This window comes from Phodopus roborovskii, unplaced genomic scaffold (assembly GCF_943737965.1).
Source record: "Phodopus roborovskii unplaced genomic scaffold, PHOROB, whole genome shotgun sequence".
Lineage (NCBI taxonomy): Eukaryota > Metazoa > Chordata > Mammalia > Rodentia > Cricetidae > Phodopus > Phodopus roborovskii.
In genome coordinates this window covers 3175591-3192439 of record NW_026125506.1, presented here as the reverse complement: position 1 = coordinate 3192439, position 16849 = coordinate 3175591, and the positions used below count along the sequence as shown (strand labels likewise).

The 16849-nt window shown below is 50.6% G+C and overlaps 2 protein-coding genes across 2 annotated transcripts in view; both read left to right on the top strand.

The window, feature by feature from the left end:
• The window catches only part of Sgsm1 (small G protein signaling modulator 1), a 641040-nt gene that overhangs the window by 238610 nt on the left and 385581 nt on the right, over positions 1 to 16849 (top strand). The gene's annotated exons all lie outside the window — the stretch shown is intronic.
• Positions 16155 to 16849, top strand: part of Cmklr1 (chemerin chemokine-like receptor 1) — a 36728-nt gene continuing 36033 nt past the window's right edge. Inside the window, exon 1 of the mRNA XM_051176446.1 lies at positions 16155 to 16398. The gene's annotated coding sequence lies outside the window, so the exon portion shown is untranslated. The remainder of the gene's footprint in view (positions 16399 to 16849) is intronic.

Below are 16849 nucleotides of genomic sequence, written 5' to 3'. Positions count from 1 at the left end.
TCATGGCTATCCGCGCGCGCGCGCGTGTGTGTGTGTGTGTGTGTGTGTGTGTGTGTGCATGTAAGACCTGGAGTTTTTGGCAAGCATAAAGTAATGGGGGCTCAGTGGTGATGTTATATCTTGCTGGGACACAGGGCCACTGTGTCCTGAAGGAGTGTGGGAACACTTGTTTTCAGAGGCCCCAGGCAGGGGCTGCTGTGTCTGGGATGTCTCAAGAAGGGCAAAGCACAGTTGTATTTCATTGCTGGCTTCCAGGCAGAGCCTACAGCTTGCTCCTTGGAGGCAGGCCTGGCTGGAGCTTCCAACCAGCCCTTGGCTGGCCACAGGATGTGCTTGGACACGGCACCCACCGGGCGCTGCCTGTGAGGGATGGTCCAGCTGGGGCTGCCTGTTTCCTGGAATCTCAGGGCAGAAGCAGAACCTGGGCACACGCAGGAAGACAGCGTGAGTCACACATTCACTGCCGCTCAGCCCACAGCAGGCCTGGGTGGAGTGCATGCCTGGGACTTCCTCTGCAGTTCCTAAGCGGTGGTTGCATAGCCAACGGGACACAGGGGTCACCCTGTGGGAGGGAAGGCAGCGTTGGGGGCGTGCACTGCTGGCCTGCCTTAACTTCTCCTCTCCAAGCCTCCATCTCCTGTGAAGAGAGCTTCAAGCAGGAAACCTCTGTGAACCCCCACTTTATGATGGCAAAAGGGGCCAAAAAGGGAGTCATTAAAGTGTCGGGATTATAATCCAGGTCTTCAAATCAATATTTATTTGTTTGTTTATTTGTTTATAGCTCTGTGAACCTGTCGTGGGCACCCCCCCACCCCTGCCCCAAAGGAGTACAAAGTCTGATTGTTTCTAAATCTCTGGGCCCCCCTCTGCCTCTCAGCTCACTGCCCCCTCCCACCCGGCAGGAGTGGAGTTTCACTCTCGACCAGGGTACATTAAACATCTTACAGCCATCCTGCCCACTGATGTGAGCAGCCATCATTTATCCCAAGCGTCTCTGGGAGTTTTTGATTTATTGGCGATGGGTCAGCATGTTCTTTAGGCAGCCGACGGTTGCGCTATTACATTTTCAGAGATTAAGAATTGGGGAGATAAATTCAGTGCTTCTGCAGACCCTGGGAGAGGATTTCCGGAGAGGGATCTGGGAAGGCGTTCACACTCACCTGGTCTCTTGTGACGGTTACTGTGTGAGGAACTCCGCTCCCAGAAAGGAGACTGCTAACAGTGTTGCTGAGATGGCTTAGTGGGTAAAGGAGCCTATTTACAGGCCTGATCATCTGAGATCCATGTCTTATCCCCCATGGTAGAAAGAGAGACCTGTTTCTCCTGAGCTGTCTTCTGATCTCTACATGCTTGCCATGGTATGAGGGCATACATACACACACGACAAGCAGATAAAACAAACATTTAGGGAATGATGGTTGGGTTGGAGAGTTGGATTGGAAAGTAGTAGAAGGTGAATTCTTTGGCATCAGGCAGCCCTGACCGACCCATTGAGAAGCTGAAAACATAGCCTAATGGTGGGGTTGCTCAACACAGAGCCGTGTGGCGCTCCTTGCAGAGTAACACGGGGGGCATCACCGTATCCAGCCTCAAGTCATACCTCAGAGACATAGCAATGAAAACGGCACAGTACTGACAGCCAAGGAGACTTGTAGCTCAATGGAATAGAAGATCCAAATTTAACTGCACGCAGTTCCTGGCACCTAGCCTTTTACAGACATCAAAAGTGCACACTGGGGGGAAAAAAATAGCTTCTTCAACAAAGGACATCGAGAAACTAGATGTCTACACACAAAACAGAGCCAGGCCTTTATCTTTCACCTCACACAAAAACCAACTGAGAAAGCATCAAAGACCTCATCACAAAACTGGAAACTCTGAGACCACTAGAGGATGTGGCAAGCCTTCGCACACAGGCCTTGTTAAGATCTTCCACTACAGGACTCCAGCGGTCCGAGAAACAAGGCCAACAGTTGACAAACCGGACTTGTGAGACTGGAAAAGTCATGCATAGCACGGGACAGCCACTGCGGTGGGTGGCGGAGAGGCAGCCCACAGAGTGGGAGGGAGTTTTCTCTGGCTATGCGTCAGAGTAAGGATTAGTATCTAGAATAGGAAAGGGGAGAGGGAAGAAAGGAAATCGTCTAACTTAAAAATATGGGCTGCAGATCTCAACAACAAGTTCTGGATAGAAGAAATGCAAATGGCTGATAAACATATTTTAAAAATGTTCAGCGTTAGTCATCGCAGATCTGACGTACACTGAGATGCCATGGCACCCCAGTCAGAATGTCTACCGTAGAGAAATCAAACTACAACCATGGATAGTGAGGATGGGGGAAATGAAACCCACGTCCGCTGTTGGTGGGATCTCAAGCTGGCACAGGCGCTAAGATCAAAGTGGAGAATTCTCAAACAGCTATAGGGATGCTATCTATGTCTGTTGTGTAGGGTTCTTTCCTGCCAGGTCCCGCCGCTTCAGCCCCAAATAAATACACAAAGACTATGTTAATTATTAAACTGTTGGCCGATGGCTAGGGCTTCTTATTGGCTAGTTCTGTTTGATCATTAATACATTTCTATTAATATATGTATTTCTTCAATGCCTTATCTTACCGGAGAATGCCCGGTGTGTCCTATCATCCTGGTCGTCCATGGCATCCCTCTGTCTGCCTACCTTTCCCAGAATTCTCCTCATCTCCTCACCCAGCCTATCTTCCTGCCTCCATTGGCCAAACAGTGTTTTATTGATCCACCAATAAGAGAAACACACACAGAAGGGTGTCCTCCATCACTATGTGACCTAGATATTCCACTCCAGGGCGCAACCATTCCACCCAAAGGGTGTTTGTTGTGTTTGTTTTTTCAAGACAGGGTTTCTCTGTATCTTTGGAGACTGTTCTGGAACTCGCTCTGTAGACCAGGCTGGCCTTGAACTCACCGAGATCCGCCCGCCTCTGCCTCCCGAGTGCTGGGATTAAAAGTGTGCACCACCATGCCTGGCTCCACCTAAAGGATGCTACATCAACAGATATTTCTCATCCATGTTGACTACAGGTTGATCTGTTCACAGTAGCAAGACAATGGAAGTTGCCCACATGCCTGCCAACTGACGAATGGGTAATGAAGATGAGGTTCATTTACGCTATGGGCTTTTACTCAGCTGTAAAGAAAAGTAAAATCACAAAATCTGTAGGTAAATAAATAGGGCTGGAAAAAATTATATCGGGTTGCCCAGGCTGAGAGACACAGGCTGAATGCATGCTCTCTCTCTCTCGGGGGTACTGGCATTGTATCTCTATGTGAGTTCAAGCTAAAGAATCATAGAAGCCAGCAAACTAGAAAGAGGCCACGGCAGAGGGCCAGCTGTTACTCGGAGGGAGAACAAAAGATCACTAGAAATATGACAGCAGACAGGGTGAACATTGCAGGTGGACCTGTTTGAGCAGGAGGGGTGGAGCTGGGGAGTGAGGGTTAGCCGAATAGAAAGAAATGTGATAAAGTCATAAAGAAACCTACTATTTTTTCTTCCAGGACAGGGTTTCTCTGTGTAACAGTCCTGGCTGTCCTGGAACTAGCTTTGTAGATCAGGTTGGCCTCAAAATCACAGAGCTCCGCCTGCCTCTGCCTACCGAGTGCTGGGATTAAAGGTTTGTGCCACCAATGCCTGGCTGAATGGAAATCTACTATCTTATAACTTATAACCCGGATATCTATCTGTCTTTCTGTCTGTCTGTCTAGCTAGCTATCTAATCTATTTATCTATCTACCTACCTATCATTTATTGATCATCTCTCTAGTCTATTTACCTATCATTTGTGTATCTGTCTATATCATCATCACTTATCTATCATTTATCTACCGATCTATCCATCTGTTATCTATTTATCCATCTGTCCATTGTCCATCATGACTCTATCTACTATTTACTGCCTATCATTTGTCTATCTTTTTTCTATCTACCTATCTACCTACCTACTTCCTTTCTATCCTATCTGTCTGTCTGTCTGTCTATCTATCTATGAGAGTATGATAAGAGATACCCTGAAAAGCTGCTACCAGTAGCTGTGGATCATTAAGCAAAATTCCCAGTGCCAGTGACTCATTGGCCAAGGAGGCCCCAGAGGCCACCCACATTGCACAGACGCCTATCATTCCTCTAGGTTGCCTATGAGAACTACATGTGAGGCCTTACTTTGAAGACACCACACACCCTGATTGCACGATATAAAGAAGTCAACAGGAACTTCCCTTCGTTGCCCTATTGTCTGACTTTTGCTCTAGAAGGTACTGTGCAGGCTAGAGGGGAGAAAAATCCTCCACGATCTTACCCAGTGTGCACCTATGAACAACGCCACCCTCTCAGCCCCTTCTTTTCAATTTGATGGCCACTCCCTCCAGGAAATCTCTGACCATCCCCAGGGGGCCAGGTCCTTCTGTTACATGCGTTTAGAGAATAGGGCTCCATAAATATATGGGATGCTGTGCATCAATTTCCATGGTGGCAGTGGTAGGGGAAGTCACAGCTGTCAGGCCCGTGTGGCCCTAAATTGTGTTCCAGTGTCTTTAACAGGGACTCAGTGAGATGTGCAGGGAGGGATGGAGGGATGGCTCAGTGGTCAAGAGAACTTGCTGTTCTCCCAGAGGATAGCAGTGTGGTTCTCAGCATCCATATCAGGCTGCTTGCAACTGCCTGCAACTCCAGTTCCAGGGTATCCAGCGCCTGTACATGTTACAAACACTAGTGTGCACACAGAGATAAAAATGTTCTAAAAAAATGTATCTTTTTAAAAAATGCAATGTAGGACCAGGGAGATAGCAGAGTGTTGAAGAGCATTTGCTTTGCAATCATGAGGATTGGAGGCCAATTTCAGATCTCAGTACGTAACAAGCCACGTTCTGAGGTGGGGGTGAAGTGGGTGGAGACAAGAGGGTGGCTGGGGCTAGGTGGCTTCCAGCCTAGCCAAGACAACGAGATTCTAAGGTTCAGGGAGAGACCCTGACTCAGAGGGGTAGGGGAGGGTGGTAGACAAGGATATTTAAAACCTTCTTCAGGCGTCCATACATGTACCTTCACACTCGAGCACACACCTACTCACATCCCCCACAGAAGTGCACGCCCACACAAGTGCATACATACTCTTTGTCACACAGGGGAGGGAATATACAAACACACACACATACACGCGCCCCCACACACACAAGTAACATTTGAAAAGTGTTGAAAATTTCAGCGAATGAATGGATGGCTGAATCCTGGGAGTCCTTTAGGGTACTCCATCTCGGGGTGGATCTTCTACACAGATGTGGTTCATCGAACCGTTCACGAAGACTTTGGGCAACGTTCAGCGAAGCCTGGCTGTGTTCCTCGGGTCTTTAGCTTTCCAAACCGTACACATTCTTGCACAGATATCTGGCGGCCACCGTGTGGTTTAGTGTTACCGCCGTTGCTAGAGTAACAGCCAACATAACCCTCAGAAACCCTTCTCAGCAGTGCGGGGACAGCTTCCCTCTTTAGCTGACTCACAAGATGCATTGAGGACGACGTAATTCTTCCATGGCTGGGTTATTTTTAATCTCACGGGGCAGGGTGGTTCAAGCCTCTGTCCCTCAGTCTACCTGTGTTTCCCATCCCGCAAAGCTACCCCTTCCACGCCGATGTCACAGATTTAATGTCCCCTTAAAATCCACTCATCTAACATGATAGTAAAAATACGTTAAAAAAAAGAATCAGTCAGGTGAGTTTCCGTAGTGTAGTGGTTATCATGCTCACCTAACATGTGAGAGGTCCCCGGTTCGTAACTGGGCAGAAACAGGCTCACATTTTGGGGAGCAGAAAGGGGATGCGATAGGGGGTTTTTGGGGACAGGGAACTGGGATTGACATGTAAAACAAGCCTGTTTCTAATTTAAAATTTTTAAAAAAGGAAATGAATATCAGTCAGGAGAAAAGGGTCAATGTGTGTGACTGCACGAAACAGAGAATCAGTTGTCACTCAAAATAGATTTTAAAAGATGCAAACAAGCAAGCTGGGCCTGGGAAGATGACTGTGCTCTTCCAGAGGACCTGTGTTCAGGTCCTGGCTCCCAAACGCCTGGAATCCCGCTCCAGGAGACCCAACACCTCTGGTCCCCCATGGGCGCCTGCACCCATGTGCACACACCCACACATATAAACACGACTAAACATAAAATAAGTCTTTAATGAGCCAGAAAGTAGACATGGAACACACACCTCTGCATAAATAATGGGCTTAGAACAATCTGTCAGACGTCAGGGGCATGTTCAGAGGGCTAGGGTGCAGCAAGCCATGAGTTTGGACCCCAGCACCCATGTAAAAAGTCGGGCATGTCTGCCCATGCTCCAAGAACCCCAGCACTGTGTGGAATGGAGGCAGGGTGTCACTGGACCTTGCTGGCTGCCAGCCGAGTTCCAGATTCATCAACAGATGCCATCCCATGTGAACCGGGTGGAGTGAGGTATAGCAGGACACCTCTTACCTCCAGAGGCGTGTTCACCTACACAGGTGCGCATACACCATGTGTACAAAGCAGTCTGCCCTGACTGGACGAGGTTCAAAGGCCTGAGAAAATATTGAAAACCCGCTAGCCAACTGGGGGTCGGAAGACTGACTGAGAGTTGGAAAGTGCAGCTTGTGCCTGTGGTGATATCGTATTTATTTACCTTCTTGTCCTTGTGGCCGAGTGCTGCTTGGTCACACAAACCCACGTGTGAGCGGTGGCAAGTTTGAGGCTTGGGCACTGGGCTTTCTGTGGTTTCTTCCCAGTGTTTATTTCTAATCTCGTCTTCAGCTATTTTACCACGGCCTAAACTGTGGGGGTAACGGGTAGCTATGAGGCTGAGGCAGCCAGAGCCTGCCTGGATGTAAGAAAGTGAACGGATAACAGAATTATATGTAAATAGGCTGGGAATGTGGCTCAGTGGCAGAGCTGGCCCTTGTGAGGCTTTGGATTCAATGCCTTGTTCTGTAAAACAAACAAATGAAAATAAAACCCAGAAACCAAACCACGAAAGAGCCAGAGACGATCCCAGCCGGCTTTGCCGGGAGCCTGGCTGGCTGGAGTTGGGTGAGGCTGGTTCGACCCCTTTGCTTGCTTTTTTCGTCCTGTGTACAACAGTTCTCACTGCTAAGACACCTCGGACAGACTATAAGCGAGTGTCTACCTCACAGGGTGGGCATGAGGCTTAGGAGAGGCCTGTGTGTGAGTCCGTTCTGCTTCTGGGAGAGAGGGGGACGGATAGGGCCTCCCTTAAGACTGGTCACTTCTGAAAACAGGAAGTTGCCTCATTCCCACAGCCCCAGGCACCTGGCTGAGGCTCAGATAAGGCTCAGGGGCGGGAGTGGATGGGGAGCTGTTACCCACACTGCCTTGCAGTTCTCATTGCACAGTCCAGGCTGGCTTTGAACTCCCCACCCTCCTGCTTCAGCCTCCCAAGGGCAGGGGTTGCAGGTGTGCACGGACGGCCTGGCTCAGGCAGCCTTCTTGAGAAATCTTCTGCCGCAGTGTGGAGGCTGCCCCTGGGGCCTAAAGTGGGAGGGGGTGTTCCGGCAGTGAGTCAGCATGAAGGGCTTCAGGCCCGTCCATGGAGGGTGGTGCTGAAGCAGACGTTTGATCCAGAGGATCACAGACATTATAGAAGGAGTGTCGCAGGGCCTCTGTGAGGGGAAACTGAGGCCTGGAAACACAGCTTGTCCTGCTGGCCAGCAGAGCAGAAGTTTTGCAAGCCAGGGCCTTGTTCCTCAGCTCTAACTCTCTCTTCACTCCGCTGCAGCCACTGCGGGCTGTTTGCGTCCCCCAGCTGTGCTCAGTCACATCTGTGTGGCGTTCTTCCCCGAACTTTGCAAAGGCCCTGGCTTCATCTCCCGGAGCACCTGCAGGAAGTAGGGGAGCCAGAAGGCCCCCCCTGGGGTGGAGTGTGTGTGTGTGTGTGTGTGTGTGTGTGACGGCCAGAGGCCCGTGCCAAGCCATCTCCCCAAAGACAGGGAGGGCCTGATTCTCCCTCTGGGGTTCCTATGGGCAGAGAGCCTTGCTTATTTTTCAATGTTATGCAATGTTAGTGAGGGCTTTGGCAGGAGGAAACCTCAGCTGGAGAAAACCTAGGACCTGCGGCTGCAACCGCATCTGTCTTCCCATAGATGCTCCCAGGCTCTCTCCTCTGCGTGTGTGTACTCCGGACGTCTACATTAAGATGCCATCTGTCTCCCTTCCTCACCCGATGGTGCATTTGCGTTCTGTTCACAGGCTTTATGCTTGGCTCCTCCATTTGTCATCCATGGTGGGCATTACTTACTTCCCTAAATAGTTCCTCTTTTTCCCCCCTAGAGCATTGATTTTGTCCATAGGGTTGGAGGGGGAAAATAATCAATTTTCAGGTACTAGGGACGCAGTCCACAGTTTCTGTGTGTCAAGTAAGCACTGAGTCACACCCTTAAGCTGATGCTGTTGCTTATATTAAGATGACCACGGCCACACTTTGAAGTAGAAGGCAAATGTTCCTGGATTATGTAAATGAGACACAAGTCTTCAAAGGAAAAAAATGTACCAGTGGGGGGGGGGCTGTACCTCAGCCCCCAAATCTGGAAGAAGATATTTTTCTACCTCAGGGTGTCTCCCTGTATTAGGCTCACCAGGTGATGGGCACAGGAGAAAGGCCCACCTGCATGTTTTGGTTTTCAAGACAGGGTTTCTCTGTGTAGTCCTGGCTATCCTGGAACTCAGTCTGTAGACCAGGGTGGCTTTGAACTCACAGAGACCCACCTGCCTCTGCCTCCCGAGTGCAGGGGTTAAAGGCGTGCGCCACCACCGCCCAGCCACCTGTATGCCTTTATTTTAAAGACATTTTATTTTGGATTGTGGGCAAGCTCCCGGGTGCAGTGTCTCTGAGAGCCACAAGAGTATGTCTGATTCCCTGGAGTTAGAGTTACATCGGTTGTGAGCTGCCGTGTGGGTGCTGGGTGCTGAGAGCTGGACTCGGGTCCTCTGGAAGAGCAGCCAGGGCTCTGAACTGCTGACCCGCCTCTCCAGCCCCTGCCTGTGTGCTTTCTAATAGGTAAACACTTCGCACATCATGTAATAGCTTTCCTGTGATTCCAGTGATGTGTCACATAATTTGCCCAGGGAAAGTACACAATTCAATTGTTTTTATCGAGTTCTCAAAGCTGTACAACCAACACTGCAATAAATTTTTACAACACTTTCATTGTCTCAGAAAGAAATCTTGTATATATAATCAGTCATTTCCCAGCTCTCCGGAGTCCCAGGCAGACATTGGCTTTCTTCCTCTATAAACCTTTTCTCTATAAACTCTATATTTTCATCTGCCCTTGATTCTTCATATAAATAGAATTACACACTGTGTGGTCCATTGGTCTTATTCATATTGGAGCATGCATCTGTACTCTGTTCCCTTTTATGCCCAAATAATACTCCACTGTATAGATATGTTGTGGGTTCATCTATTGATAGACATTTGCATAGTTTCTCCCTTGGGTACAGAACATTTGTGTACAAGATTTTGCCTGGACATATAGTTTCATTAAAGAGTACAATGGTGGAGTCATTGTTGCTTTCTTTTATTTTTACTTGCCAGAGGGGCCTGTACCACTTTCCAGTCCCATTGACCTTATGTGTGGGTTACTGTAGCATCTTGGTGAGGTTGAGGTGTTTCTCCATTCTGATGCTGATTGGGGTTTCCCTGGTGATCTGTGATGACAGTGCCCATAGGCTAATGAGCTGCGAGTCCTTGGTAAGCCTTCCCTGCAGCCTCCGTTTAAGATTCTTTGCCCACTTGAAAACTGACCTATGGGTTTCTCTCCCCCCCCCAATTGATTATACAGTCTAGTATCCATGCAAGTCCCGTAAGGGACATACAAACTGTGGTGCTGTCCATTCTGGCTTTTGTTTGGTTTGGATGCGTCCTTGGGAGCTCCTACTTTTTCAGGCCGTGGTTCTAAGATCTGATTTTACATTTCCCACAGGAATGCATCTGGGACATGGATAACAGCACAACCGTGGTTTTACTAACATCTGCCATTTACCACATTGCTTCTGGCGTCTTTGCTATCATCAGTGTATCGGATAAATAGATTAGTATCTTTTCTACCATGATAACGGAATTCTATTATGAATACATCTCCATTAATAGGTCTTTTTGGGTTGGGTGGAGAACACGGTGGGGATCAAACCTAGGGTCTGCGCATACTGTCTGAGCACTCTGTTACTAAGTGACACTCCAGCCCTCCACAAATAAATTTTGATGCATCATCAGTCTGGTGGGTGCCCCGGAATAAAGTTCCGCAGGTGAAACTTCATGGCCTCAGCCAGCGCTGGAAGACTCACAGCCTCGGAGCCTCCTCCATCGCCCACCTCCACCACAGCTGGAGCCTCCTCCATCGCCCACCTCCACCACAGCTGGAGCCTCCTCCATCGCCCACCTCCACCACAGCTGGAGCCTCCTCCATCGCCCACCTCCACCACAGCTGGACCTGTGGCTGCCTTCTTTGGTGTCGCTGTTTACAAAAGAAAACTTTCATGATCCCTCCTTCGGAGCTTGGGTCTTTATATTTTTCTGCCTGAGCTAGGCTCAGCTGTGCTACAGTGTGGCATGGAGGAGAAGAAGCAGACTAATCATCAATCCCCATCAATCCCCGGGGAGTGAACAGGGTCTCCTAATGCAGGGAGCCTGCTCATCCCACAGGGCACAGGGTGCCCATGCCGCAGGCTCGCTCCTGCTGACAGCGGCCCCTTCAGCACCAGGTGTCACTCATTCTGGTTTGCAGTTGTCGTTTCTTCCACTCTTTGACTAAAGTTTAACCCTGAGAGCCAGATTAGTGGGGGCTGACCATTTAGAAAATGGCCTGATCATCACAGAGGCTAGCGTCTAATGTTGTCATTGATGCAACCACTTACTGATTTACTTATTCACTCACCTGTCCATTACTGTTTCATTCCCGCCATGTACCCAACTGTCTATCTATCCATCCATCCATCCATCCATGCATCCATGCATCCATCCATCCATCCATCTATTCACCTTCTACCCAACCATCTAAGCACCCATTCATTTATCCACCCATCTCTCTACCTACCCACCTCTCTATCCATCCACTTATCTAGCCATACATACACACACTCATCCATCATCCATCTATGCACCCACTCATACCCATCCATCCATCCACTCACCCACTGACTCATCCATCCATCTACCTACCCATCTATTCATATGCATCCACTGGACGATGGCAAATTCAATTTATGGAGGAAAGGGCTTATTCCATTTACCATAGTTAGGACAGGAACTCAAACAGGGTAGCATCTTGGAGGCAGGAGCTGATGCAGAGGCCATGAAGGAATACTGATTACTGGCTTGCTCAGTTTGCTTTCTTATAGAGCCCAGGTAGCCAGCACAGGCACGACAGTGCCCACAATGGCCTTGGCCTTCCCATACCAACCATTAATTATGAAAATGCCCTACAGGCTTGCCTACAGCCCAATTTCATGGAGGCGTTTTTTCCTCAATGGAGGTTTCCCCCTCTGAGTCGGCTCTAGCTTGTGTCAAGCTGACAGAAAACCAGCCAGCACACCTACCCATTCATCCACCCTCCCGCCTATCTATTCATCAACCAGTCCTCTCATCCATCACCCACCTACTCATGAAGCCATCCATCCATCCACCCACCCACCCACCCTTCCATTCACCCAAACATCCAACCATCAAACCGAACCAACCAAAAACCAACCAAGCAAAACCAACCAAACAGCTGTGCCAGCAAACAGCAAAGATCCCACAGCACTCAATGCATGTCAGCTGTATTACGATGTGCAGATATGAATTAGATTCATGTTTCATACTTAAAGCCATTTGGAACCTTGGAGCCCTTTGGAAAATCTGGTGAAACTATTGGGTCTCCTTCCTAGAAAGCCTTGCGGCCCTACAGGCACACACACACACACACACACACACACACACACACACACACACACACACACACTTTTGTATGTTTATGACTCACCTTAGGACCTGCCACAGCTTTTCCAGTGCATGGCTAGTAGGTTGGCCTGTTCAGAATCACTGTTGTTTCAGTAAAGGAAAAAGGATGTAGGGCTGGGGAGGATAGCCCAGCAGCTCAAGTGCTCGCTGAGTAAGCTTGGTGACCTGAGCTCAGATGCCCAGTACCTGTGTCAAAGGCGGGACATGGCAGCAGGCACCCGAGGCCCCAGCGCTGAGAGGTGGAGGCAGAGGAAGGGTAGTCTTAGCTAGGAACCTAGACAGAACCTCACCAGGTAGCCCAGGCTAACCCATGAACTCCTGACCCTTCTGGCTTTGCCTCCTGACTGCTGGGTTTACGGACATGTGCCACCATCCCCAGAGGCTGTGTTGGTTTTGACAGGGTCTGGACCTTCACCTATCCAAATTCTCGGCGTTCTGGCTCTTCCACTGGCCCCAGGGAAGGCTCCAGGCGGAGGCTCCATATGGCCTTCTGTAAGCAATTTGGGGAAGACCGCACAGCCCGGTCATGGCTGACTGGGGTTCTTTATGAGGCAAGTCTAAATTAGTGTTGCTCATAAGGGGGTCTTTTGGGGGGAGTAGGTGATAAGGCTGGAGTCCTGAAAACTGGCGTAGGTGAGGATCGGCATCAGAGGTTTGGGGGCGACCAGCTATGCTAAGGGCTTAGGTTTGCAGAATCGATGGTCCTGGGGTCCTGGGGCATGCTCTGCTGGACTGGGGGCCAGGTTGCTGACAGTCCCATCTCTCCTGAGCCCAGTGTTTTCCCAAGGTAAGAAAATAAGCTCTTAACCAAGGGAAGGAGTAGGCCGCTCAGCTTTCAAAAACAGGAGCCGCAGCCCTATTGCTGTGAAGATACTTTGTGTTTTCAAAGTTCAAAAAATTTTCTTGTAATGACTCATTTAAAGGGTGCACACAGCCTCTTTGTAAAATACGTGGAAAACCCTGGACCACAGGGCCCGGGGCCAGGACGACTTGTCTGGAGAAGGCTCTAGAATGTTGGGCTTTGGGGAACCACACTGCACTTCCCAGGCAGTTCTACGAAGTCTCTCACATCTGCAGCAAAGGTGTGTTCTTCCGGAAGTACGGGAAAGGGCTTTAAAAGCATCTGTGCCCCTGTGCTCTGGCGAGAGCTGAGAGCTAAATTATCCACCATGTCCCTGTGATTTTGCACTGTTCTGTTTCTGAGGACACGAGTTGCTGTTGACTCACAAGTAGATACCCAATCGGACTTTGGTTAACTTGGTTTTGCCAACTCCTCTTGGGTGCTGGCCTCAGTCCGCTCATGATTTTTGTTTTTAAGTAGGTTTGGAGGGCGCGGGTGAGGCCTGTGGAACGGGGTCCTGGGAGCGGGGGGCCTCGGCCTTTGCAGGATCGTTGATGCAGGGGAAGCAGAAGCAGCAGCTCTGCACGTGGGGCTGTGTGCCACTGGGAAACTGACTTCACCTCTCTGAGCATCTTCTAACAGAAACGCTACCTGCCAGATGGGGTCTGTGATACCAAAGAGCAACACCTGGGGTCTCAGCCACCCCATCTTCCCCAGCTACAGCCCGGCCTCTTGTCCCACAGGGAAGGCGTTGCCCAGGCAACGAAGCATGGGCTGACACTGACACTGTGGGTTAACGGGGGAGTGTGGACACTTTTGGGACTTTGAACTAAGAAAGTGGTTGGGAGCTGTACGCAGGGCTCTCGCCGTATCCGTATTGGGGACATGTGCCTAGTGCAAGGTAGGAGGCCCACAGTGCAAGAGGTTTCAGAGTCAAGCAATATTAGCAACCGAGTTAGAGATCATTCTTGTGATATTTTGGCAAAGAGTATGTGGGTTTTTTTTTTTTTCCCTTTTATCCTAAGTATCTGTCTGAGGCTGAATTGAAGAGTTCTGGAGTAATTTTATTGGCAGAGGAGATTTCCAGACAGCCTAGTTTACACTGTGCAGTGTGGTTATCAGTGACCACGCTGAGCTACAACGGAAGGGAGCAGGCAGGGCAAAAAGAAATACAAAATGTTCAGTTCCATGGGACAAAGAACAGCAGAGTGTAATGTTGGAGCCAAGTCCTTGAGACATTTAAAGATTGGGCTAATAACAAATGGGATAAAGACAGCAGTGACCTCAGGGAAAGACCCCGCCCAGCTAAGCTTCCAACTTGTAAACCAGCAACCCTTATGTAATCTTAGGCTCCTAAAGCAAAGGGAAACCTATTCAGCAAAGGACAGTGTCAACAAATCAACACTTACTAAATGTCATTCAAGGAGAGACAGGCTCCATCCCAAGCAGGCAGAGGAACTTGGCAGCACTGGGCACGTGGTTCTCATTTTAGACTCACAAAGGAGACAGGAATAAAGGCATTTGTGTACAGCGCACAAATGGCAGGGCGTTCCTGCATGGTGGCCCAGAGAGGCCATTGAGTGAAGCTGTGAAGGAGAGAGATATGCCATCAGACAGGCTGGTCCTCTGGGCTACTGTGTGACCCGGGAAAATAACTTGACTATCCTGGTCCAGCCAGCTCCCTGTGAAATGGAAAGGTTAGAGCAGATGCCTCCTGCATGCTGATGTCGATGGCTCCGCACGGCGCGGTGATCTGAGGGCTCAGGCTGTGCTGCAGTTCGCCTGTGTCCCCATTGTGCAGATGCTGGGAACCTCATCCCGGTGTTAGAGTGAGGGAGGGCGTGCCTTTAAGGGATAATTCTGTCTGAAGTGTTCAGTGTCCGTGCAGCCAGGCGCCCCTGCTGACAGGCCGAGCTTAGCCCCCTCTTCTCAGCTCCTGTTTCCCACCGTGGACAGCAGGAAGCCTACCAGACACCAGCTTCCGGGCCTCTTCCCCCCTCCAGAACCCAGAGCCACATAAACTTCTCCTGCTTAGGAGTGCCCCACTATAGCTGTGAAGACGAAGACAGGTGGTGAGGGCCACGCCCCGCCGGCACAGGTGATGAGAGGCCAACTGTCCAATTATTGTCCGAGAATGTGAAGCGGGTTCGAGGCCCCTGTCTTTGCCCTCCCCTCTCCCTCCCTCCCCCATTCTCCTCCCCTCCCCCTCCTCTTCTTCTCTCCTCCCCCTCCTCTCTCTCCATTACCTCCCCCACTTTCTCTTCCCTCCCTTTCTTCTCCCTCTCCTCATCTGTAAGTAGTTTTAGGCAGCATGGATTCAGACACAATTCAGCTCGGTCTCAGATGTCAGCCTCGCGCTGGCTACCTGGGCACGACTTCCTGTGGCTGGCCTTAGCATCCTCATCTGTCGTGGGTGAGCCATTCTTCTAAGCCACGACAGACATTCTCAGTGGACGCACACACACATCAAGGGCCGCTGTGCCATCTGGAGTCCAAGGACTGGGATCCAGCCTGGTTGGACTCCAGCTCTGCCATCCACCCATCCACCAGCTGGGTGGTGACAACCGGCAAGAGACTCAGCCTCTCTGTGCCCCAGCTCCCTTACCAATAAACAAGGAAAATAAAACCACCTGTCCACCAACACGGCCGGCTGTGAGGAGGATGAAGTACTGGGTGCCTAGCGTGAATGTCATTCTCTAAGTGTCCAGTACCCTGCCTGGTTCTTGGCTACTTCAAATATTCTGCTGCTGTTGGTGACGATATAGTCAATAACCTAGGCTCTGTATTAGGTGCGGGGGGGGGGACAGACTAGGGCAGAAAGCTCCTCAGGGACTTAGCAGTCTAAACAAGAGACCCAGCAGGCAGCAGGGGCAGCATGGTGCCCGTCAGGTCAGTGCCGGCTGTGATGTGGGAACCCGGAGCAGATTGTTGCTAGCCTGTGGAGCCTTCCTTGGGTGAGGAATCAGCCACAATGAAGGAGTTGGAACTCATCGGCCACAACCTGGGCAGGAATAAGCACTCAGAAAACAAGAACAGCAGGATCAAGGGCCTGGAGTTTGGACAGCCCCTAGACAGGGCAGATGCAGGTCTTCAGGTTGGCCAGGACTCCCCATCCCCCATCCCAGCAGCCTGGGCTCCAGGATCCATTTCTGGCTCCAACGGTGCTCCCAGCCAAGGGGCGGGTCATCCCTAGTGGGCTGCTACCACCCAGGAGCGCAGCCTGGCTGGCAGGCGCGCGCAGCCTCCTCTAGCGCCCCCCGCTCCGCGCAGCTGGCGCCCACGCCCTCACCACGCCGCTTCCTGCTCCTCCCTCCTCTCCCCTCTCCAGCTGTTTCTCAGGCTGAGTTCTGTCCCTGTCCCACACAGAACTCTGGACAGAGAAAGGCGCTTAGGATGTGCCCGGGGTCTGTGCTCGGCGGGGCTCCGAGGAAATCGTGCGTGAATGGGAGAAACGCTTCCAAGCAAACAGTCCCGACCAGCACAGCCCAGTGAGCAGGAGGAGGGCTGAAGCCACGGGAGCCCGAGGGGAGACTGGGGAGAAGGTACTGCACTTGGCTTTGAGTCCTGCAGAGGGCGGGAAGGGGCGCACCGGCGGGGACCGGAGCGCTTTTCCTAAGGTGGTGCCTGTCAAAGTTTCTAGTCTTGAGTCCGACCTGAAGAGCCACGCTGGTGCTTGTGAAAAACCAGCGTGGCCATCTCAGTCTCAAGTTCATTCTTCCCCGAAACCAGCTTGAACCCAACTTTCGCCTAGCCACAGGCCATCATCGGCAGGCTCTCCGTGGTGTCCAGTCAGGACAGCTCGGTGGCTGCCGGCAAAGGTTGTCCTGGCACGGTTGTAATGGATGTAACTGCTGGCACGGTTGTAATGGATGTAACTGCTGTCGCGTCTACTTCTCATTTTGCTTTTATTATAACGAGCGAGCGGCTCTGCAATGGACGCTTGGTAGAATGATTGTGCTTTGGTTATTGGTCCTGTGGATACATCTCGATGCC